At 39.8% G+C, this 8,377-nt stretch overlaps 2 long non-coding RNA genes across 2 annotated transcripts in view; both read right to left on the bottom strand.

The window, feature by feature from the left end:
- The window catches only part of LOC121014949 (uncharacterized), a 115,417-nt gene that overhangs the window by 36,202 nt on the left and 70,838 nt on the right, over window positions 1-8,377 (bottom strand). The window lies entirely within an intron of this gene.
- LOC121014958 (uncharacterized) overlaps window positions 1,461-8,377 on the bottom strand; it is a 56,301-nt gene continuing 49,384 nt past the window's right edge. The window contains exon 4 of the long non-coding RNA XR_005783535.1: window positions 1,461-2,348. This is a non-coding gene — a long non-coding RNA (uncharacterized LOC121014958). The remainder of the gene's footprint in view (window positions 2,349-8,377) is intronic.

Below are 8,377 nucleotides of genomic sequence, written 5' to 3'. Positions count from 1 at the left end.
TTTGTTTTGTTTTGTTTTGTTTTGTTTTGTTTTGTTTTGTTTTGTTTGGCGGGGAGCACAAGTGGAGGAGGGGAAAAGAGAGGAGGACAGAGGATCCGAATTGGGCTCTGCGCTGACAGACTGACAGCAGCGAGCCCGATGTGGAGCTTGAACTCACAAACCTCAAGACCATGACCTGAGCCGAAGTCAGATGTTCAACGGACTGAGCCACCCAGGTGGCCCCAAGTTTGAGGGTTTTTTAAGACCATAATATTCATTCTTTTTAACAGCATACCTGAGTTCAATGGTAAGAAAATGATGATATGTAAATGAGTGATTATATAAATAAGTGCTTGAAAAGTTTTTTTTCCCCTGAAGAATGTTGAATATGCCTCCTCCCACTTTGTGAACACCATCCAGGATCTTAGCAAAGTCTCTGAGGTATGGAAAAAATGCTACAGGCCTTTCCTTCATGGCTCTCACACATTCCAATCACTAAGAGCATCTTAGATGCTCTAGACAGAAATCTCTACTTGGCCACTAGGCATTGCTTCAGAGGGGTAAGATTAATGTCATTTAGTTAAGCAGGAGAGAACGGTTCTGTAAAATAACTCAGGCCCTTACAGCAATTCAAATTACCAGCAGCCTCATAAATAAATGCAATCATATCAATAAACAACTGGCAAAGCATCAAAAAGTGAAGTCTGAACCGATCTTATTATACCATTTGGCTTTCAGCTACCAGCTTTTGTGCAAACAGAAACATATTAATTGGTTAATTCATAATCTTTTAAGCTTGGAAGAGCCAATGTGCTATAATTATTTTTACTATCCCTTCAATATATAGAACCAACTATATAAATTCAAACTATCGGATTTACTACAGGTTCTGGTAAAGAATGAGTTATTAGTTCATGTTGGGCTGGGTTATTATTATTATTATTATCATTATTATTATTCCATCCTACACTAAAAACATTAATTACAGTACCCTTGAATCAATTGGACTTCTTTTCTCTCCTTCACCACTTTATCTAATCAGTCACAAAATCCTGTCAACTCTCTTTTCAAATGTGTCTAGAGTCTAATCCGCCACTCTCATGAGCACCATTCCAGACCAGGCCGTCATCACCCCATACTTGGTTTAGCACAACAGATACAGGGCATGTACTATGACTCACCACATTTTTCAAAACCTGCTAATCAGGGGCCAGCTCAGGTCATAGCCCATGGAGCATCGAGCTCCCTCTCTTCCCCTCTGTCTCTCTCCCCACCCTGTCTCTCTAAAATATAATAAGAGGCACCTAGGTGGCTCAGTCAATTAAGCATATGACTCTTGATTTTGGCTCACAGGTTCTTGGGTTCGAGCCCCAAGTCAAGCTCTGCTCTGACAGTGCAGACCTGCTTGGGATTTGCTGTCTCTCTCTCTCTCTCTCTCTCTCTCTCTCTCTCTCTCTCTCTCTGCCATTCCCTTGCTTGTAGTCTCTCTCTATCTCAAAATAAATAAATATTTAAAATAAATAAATAAATAAATAAATACAACTTAAAAAATAAAATAACCTGCTAATCAATCTGATGTAACTATCTCCCCATCTTTGTGTCATTGCAAACCTGACCCAAGTTCTTTGTACTCAAGAGGTTTTTAACCAGGTTCATGACCAAGACCTGAGGTACTCTCCTAGAGATCTTCAAGTTCCCACCCTTATTTGGTGCAAACAGTCCTAACCCACCTACCTGTACTACTATCCTGCCCACACTCTTCCATATCCCATTCATCCCTTACAAATGATTCTATTAAATTACTTGCTGAAACTCCAGAAAACCGTGTCTTCAGCATTTCCTCAATAATAACTCCTGGGTCTCATTTGTGGCACCCTTTCCTCTGCTAATCTTCTAAAAGATAGAGTACTCTGAACTCAGGACTCCGCATTCTTCTTCTTTCTACTTTTATTCCATCTCCAGATGATCTCATCCAGTTCCATAAATATCTTACCGACCGACAAGTCCCAAATTTGTATCTTCAGCCTTGCTCCTTCCTGAACTCCCAACTCAAATATCCGACTATACACATAAAATTTTTCCTGAGAAATCGAATAAAGCATACCCAAAGGCTTAACCCATTTCAGCAAATGGTTATCACCATCCAATTACTCAAATCAAAAACTTTGAATTCACTTGCCTCCCAACATCCAATCCAACAATATACCTCTATCTCTCTGAAATATATCCCAGATCCAACTTCTAGAACCACTCTATTGCTGCTACCCTCATCTGAGTCATTAACATTTCTCACCTGGATTATTTCCATAGGCTCCCAACTGGTGATGAGGATCTGTCACTTACCCAAATATTCATTCAGAATATCAGACCTCAATGAAAAAGGAAAGAAGGTTAACTTGACATGATAAGTATTTAATGAAACTCTATTGCTGTTAGAAATGACCACTTTGAGGGTGCCTGGCTGGCTCAGTCGGAGGAGCATATGACTCTAGATCTTGAATTCAAGCCCACCTTGGGTATATAGATTACACACATACATAAATACATACATACATACACAAACGAACAGATAATCTTAAAGAAAGAAAGAAAGAAAGAAAGAAAGAAAGAAAGAAAGAAAGAAAGAAAGAGAGAGAGAAAGAAATGACCACCTTGTTTCTTTCTTTTTTTGTCCTTTCCTCTTTCTATAAGTATCTCCCTCTTTCTTTCAGACTCCTTTTCCTTCTCTCCCACTCATCTCGATTTCCTTTCTCTCTTCCTCTCCCTATTATTTTCCTGAACAACCAGGCCAAGAGTATAGCAGGAAAATGCTAGGAGTTAGAAGTAAAGGTTTTATTCCTGTGGTCTGTCATGGTGAAGGAAAGTAATTATGATGAAGTCAGTTTATATTTCTGGCCCTCAGCTGTCTCATCTATTAAATAAAGAGATTATAGTGGATGGTCTCTGAGGTCCCTTAAAGTTCTAGAAATCTATTCAAGGTATTTATTGAGTAAAGTGCTATGTTCCTTGTTCTTAAAAGTAGGTAAATTCAATATTTTATATTTCCCTGAGGTGAAAAAAGCAAATTAGTTTTTTTTACAAGGCCTTCAATTGATCCTTTTCTACCAGGGGTCAGTGGCTCTCAATAGAAAAAAAAAATGCACCTCTCCCTTGGTATAGTCTAAATGTTCAATATTTCTGTAGTTATTTCTGTCTTTGGGCCCTCCTTGGGACAAGCAGTTTCCAAGAAGAGGCCAATAGGCCACTTAATATGAAGGCTATTAAGTTGTGTTCCAGGCTCTATGCTAAGCCTTTTTTTTCTCAATCCTTGAAACAAGTCTACATAAGGTGGGTGATATATTATCATTCCTCTTTCACAGAAGAGGAAAGAAACTAAGGCACAAAGAGGTGAAGAAATTTGTCTAAGGGAAGACAGCTAATGGGTGGTGGAGCCAAAATCTGGACCCAGATCTATCTGACTTGAAAGCCAATGCTCTGAAAGATTACCCTATACCACCTCCTTCCAGAAATACTACCGGCAGTCTATCCTTGCAGGTGTCTGTCTTCTGTTGGACTGACAAAACATGTGACCTCTGATGTCCTGGAGACCCAGCCCACCCTCTACCTGACCCAACAGGATCAAGCACACAGCAAGGGTTTTAAAAGCAAAGATTTGTAATTTCTTATGGTACTGGTACCAGCATGCGGGCCCTCAATAGACACTGTTGACTGAGAAAGGCCATGGTAAGAAGCAACTCATCATCTAGGACCACCTAATGCAAATTCTAGTGATGTAAAGTAAAAGGTTAGGCTAAGAGAAAGATTGTACTAGGACTAGAGATATGGTCAGACTTCCCAGAAAGTCTAATTTCCATGACCTCATTATCATTTGCAGAAAATCGAGAGAGCTATTGATAGCCCTAGAGAATTACTTTAGAAAATGATAGAAAAATTGTTTTAATTAAGACTCTAGGTATTTAAGTGAAATATCAGGTCAGCACATTTGTGGAAGTATTTCCCTTTTTTAAAAGGCTTCAAAAAGTCTTCAGAAGTAGGATTTAATTTGCATGACCATGTCCTGAGCAATATCGGAGCAGAATCAACTCTCAGGGGGTCTTTTGTACTTAAGGATGCATGGATTTTCTGGCCTGTCACTAAGAGAACTGTGTTTGGGAAGAAGGAAGACCCTTGCTCAAGTAGGCTACTGAAACACCAAGATGTCTTCCTGGGTCACTGGTTTGGTACTGATAAAAAAGCAAAATCTGTAGCATTGCACATTGGCATTCAAATGTCCACAACCCATCTTTGGGATTGGTTGTCTAAATCTCCTTAAAACAAAGAGTTCTAGGTGGACGGAAAGATCCAGACTACCCTTTGGGTTGTTCTTGACTTAGAGAACTAGAACACTGGTGAGGAAACAGAGAGGCATCAGCAGACCGGCATAACAGGGTCATCAAGGTGGTGGATAGGAACTCCCAATGGAGGCCAACCAGCCCCAAAACAAAGATCAGCACAGGGAATAGCAGAAGAGATGTTTGAGAGATTGAGATTCTCAATGGAGAAGATGTGCATCAACAAGGACCAGGCCAAAGAAAGGGAAAGAGCTAGAAGGTGAAAAAAGGAGGGAAAGTTTGAGCTCCCAATGGTTTTGCTTGGTAAGTGCTCAGGGTCAAAATTATTTATGACCTTCACCCTCAGCTTAATCTTCCAAACCTGTCCCCTCAAATTGGCCTGATTTGGAAAAACAGAATTAGAAGCATTGTCAAGTAATAGTACTATTTCTGCAGGTGAAATGCTTATTCTGGATATTTCTTCCCTTTCTTATATTTCCTGATAAGAATATTTTTCCGGCCCATTTAAAAAATGGCACAAATGCAGCCTGTTTCTGATTTATAGACACATTTTCTTTTATTGTGCTTCACTTTGTTGCGTTTCACAGATACTGTGTTTTTTTTACAAATTGAAGGTTTGTGGCAACACTGCATCAAACAAGACTCTCAGCACCATTTTTTCTAATGGCATTTGCTCACTTTGTATTTGTCACATTTTGGCAATTCTCACGATATTTCAAACATTTTTGTTATCATATGTGTTACGGCGATCTCTGATCAGTTATCTTTGATATTACTATTGTAATTGTTTTAGGGTGCCCATGTAATTGTTTTGGGGTGCCCATATAAGACAGCAAACTTAATCAATAAATGTGTGTGTTCTGACTGCTCCACCCACTAACCAATCCCCCATCTCTGTCTTTCTCCTCAGGCCCCCTGTTCCCTGAGACACAACAATATTGAAATTAGTCCTAATGAATAACCCTACAATGGCCTCTAAGTGTTCAAGTGAAAAGAAGAGTCTCACGTCGCTCACTTTAAATCAAAAGATAGGAATGATCAAGTTTAGTGAAGAAGGCATATCATAGATATGATAGATTGAAAGCTAGGCCCTTTGCATGAAATAGTTAGGCAGGCTGTGAATGCAAAGGAAAAGTTCTTGAAATTAAGTGCTGCTGCAATGAACACAGAAATGATAAGAAAGCAAAGCATGCATCAAAAACCTTAAGATACCTAGGGATAAACCTAACTAAAGAGGTAAAAGATCTGTACTCTGAAAACTATAGAACACTTATTAAGGAATTGGAGAGGACATAAAGAAATGGAAAAGCATTCTGTGCTCATGGATTGGAAAAACAAACATTGTTAAAATGTCTATACTACCCAAAGCAATCTACACATTAAATGCAATCCCTGTCAAAATACCACCAGTATTTTTTGCAGTGCTAGAACAAACAATCCCTTTTTTTAATGTTTTATTTATTTTTGAGAGAGAGAGCATGAGCGAGAGAGGTACAGAGAGGGTGGGGAGGACAGAGGATCCAAAGTAGGCTCTGTGCTGATAGCAGAAACCCAATGCAAGGCTCCAACTCTCAAACTGTGAGATCATGACCCAAGCCTATGTCAGACACACAACTAACTGAGCCTCCCAGGAGCTCCTAGAACAAACAGTCCTAAAATTTGTATGGAACCACAAAAGACTCTGCATAGCCAAAGCAAACCTGGAAAAGAAAAACAAAACTGAAGGCATCACGATTCCAGGTTTCAAGCTATATTACAAAGCCGTGGTCATTAAGACAGTATGGTACTGATACAAAAACAGACATTTAGGTGAATGGAACACAACAGAAAACCCAGAAATGGACCCACAACTGTATGATCAACTCATCTTCAACAAAGCAGGAAAGAATTTCCAATGGAAATTCAACAAATGGTACTGGGAAAACTGGACAGCGACATGCAGAAGAATGAAACTGGACCACTTTCTTACACCATACACAAAAATAAACTCAAAATAGATGAAAGACCTAAATGTGAGACAGGAAACCATCAAAATCCTAGAGAAGGAAAGAGACAGCAACCTCTTCGACCTCAGCCAGAGTAACTTCTTATGAGACATGTCACTGAAGGCAAAGGAAACAAAAGCAAACATGAATTATTGGGACTTCATCAGGATAAAAAGCTTCACAGCAAAGGAAACAGCAAAACTAAAAGGCAGCCTATAGAATGGGAGAAGGTATTTGCAAACAACATATCTGATAAAGGGTTAGTATTCAAAATCTGTAAAGAACTTATCAAACTCAACACCCAAATAGCAAACAACCCAGTGGAGAAATGGGCAGAAAACATGAAGAGACACTTTCCACAAAAGACATCCAGATGGTTAACAGACACATGAAAAGATGTTCAACATCACTCATCACCAGGGTGAATCAAAACCACAATGAGATGGGGCACCTGGGTGGCTCAGTCAGTTAAATGGCCAACTTCAGCTCAGGTCATGATCTCATGGTTTGTGAGTTTGAGCCCCGCATCAGGCTCTGTGCTGACAGCTTGGAGTCTGGAGCCTGTTTCAGATTCTGTGTCTCCCTCTCTCTCTCTGCCCCTTCCCTGCTCATGCTCTGTCTCTCTCTGTCTCGCAAAAATAAATAAATGTTAAAAAAAAAAATGAGATACCACCTCACACCTGTCAGAGTGGCTAAAATTAACAACATAAAAAGCAACAGGTGTTGGTGAGGATGTGGAGAAAAAAGGTGAGAATGCCACTCTGGAGAACAGTATGGAGGTTCCTCAAGAAACTAAAAATAGAGGGGCACCTGGGTGGCTCAGTCGGTTAAGCATCTGACTCTTGATTTCAGCTCATGTCATGATCTCATGATTTGTGAGTTCAAGCCCCACATAGAGCTCTGGGCTGACAACAGGGAGCCTGCTTGAGATTCTGTCTCTCCCTTTCTCTCTGCCCCTCTCCCCACACCCTTTTTATCTCTCTCTCCCTCTATAATAAATAAACATAAAGATACTAGAAATAGAACTATCCTACAATCCAAAAATTGCATTTTTAGGTATTTACCCAAATGATACAAAAACACGAGTTTGAAGGGGTACATGCACCCCAATGTTTATAGCAGCATTATCAACAATAGCCAAATGATGGAGAGAGTCCAAATGTCCATTGACTGATGAATGGATAAAGATGTAGTATATATATACCATGAAACATTACTCAGCCATCCAAAAGAATGAAATCCTGCCGTTTGCAATGACATGGATAGAGCTAAAATGTATTATGCTAAGCGAAATAAGCCAATCAAAGAATGATAAATACCATAGGATTTCACTCATATGTGGAATTTAAGAAACAAAACAGATGAACATATGTGAAGGGGCAGAGGAAGAGAAGAGAGGGAAACAAACCACAAGAGACTCTTAATGATAGAGAACAAACTGAGTTAACAGGGGGAGGTGGGTAGGAGTTGGGCCAGATGGGTGATGGGTATTAAGAAGGGCACCTGTTGGCACGCCTGGGTGGCTCAGTCAGGTAAGCGTCCGATTTCTGCTTAGGTCATGATCTTACAGCTTGTGGGTTAGAGCCCTGCGTTGGGCTCTGCACTGACAGCTCAGAGCCTCGATCCTGCTTCAGGTTTTGTGTCTCTCTCTGTGTCCCTACCTTGCTTGCGCTCTCTGTCTCTCTCTGTCTCTGTCTCTCTCTCTCTCTCTCTCTGTCTCCCTCTCTCTCTCTCTCTCTCTCTCTCAAAAACAAATAAACATTTTTTAAGTTTTTTTTTTAAAAAAGGGCACTTGTTGTGATGAGTCCTGAGTGTTGTATGTAAGAGATGAATCACTGAATTCTACTCCTGAAATCAATATTGTACAGTATGTCAGCTAAAATTTAAATAAAAAATTAAATTAAATTTTAAAAAGACAGCAAAACAGCCTTATTGCTGATATGGAGAAAGTTTTGGTGGTCTGGATAGAAGATCAAACCAGCCACAACAGTCTCTTTAGCCAAAGTTCAATCCAGAGGAAGGCCCTAACTCTCTTCAATTATATAAAGGCTGAGAGAGGAGAAGAAGCTACAGAAGATGCGT

The sequence above is a fragment of the Herpailurus yagouaroundi genome, unplaced genomic scaffold (assembly GCF_014898765.1).
Source record: "Herpailurus yagouaroundi ecotype Mexico unplaced genomic scaffold, PumYag 29, whole genome shotgun sequence".
Lineage (NCBI taxonomy): Eukaryota > Metazoa > Chordata > Mammalia > Carnivora > Felidae > Herpailurus > Herpailurus yagouaroundi.
The sequence above is the reverse complement of the archived record's forward strand: the minus strand, read 5'-3'. Positions and strand labels throughout refer to the sequence as shown.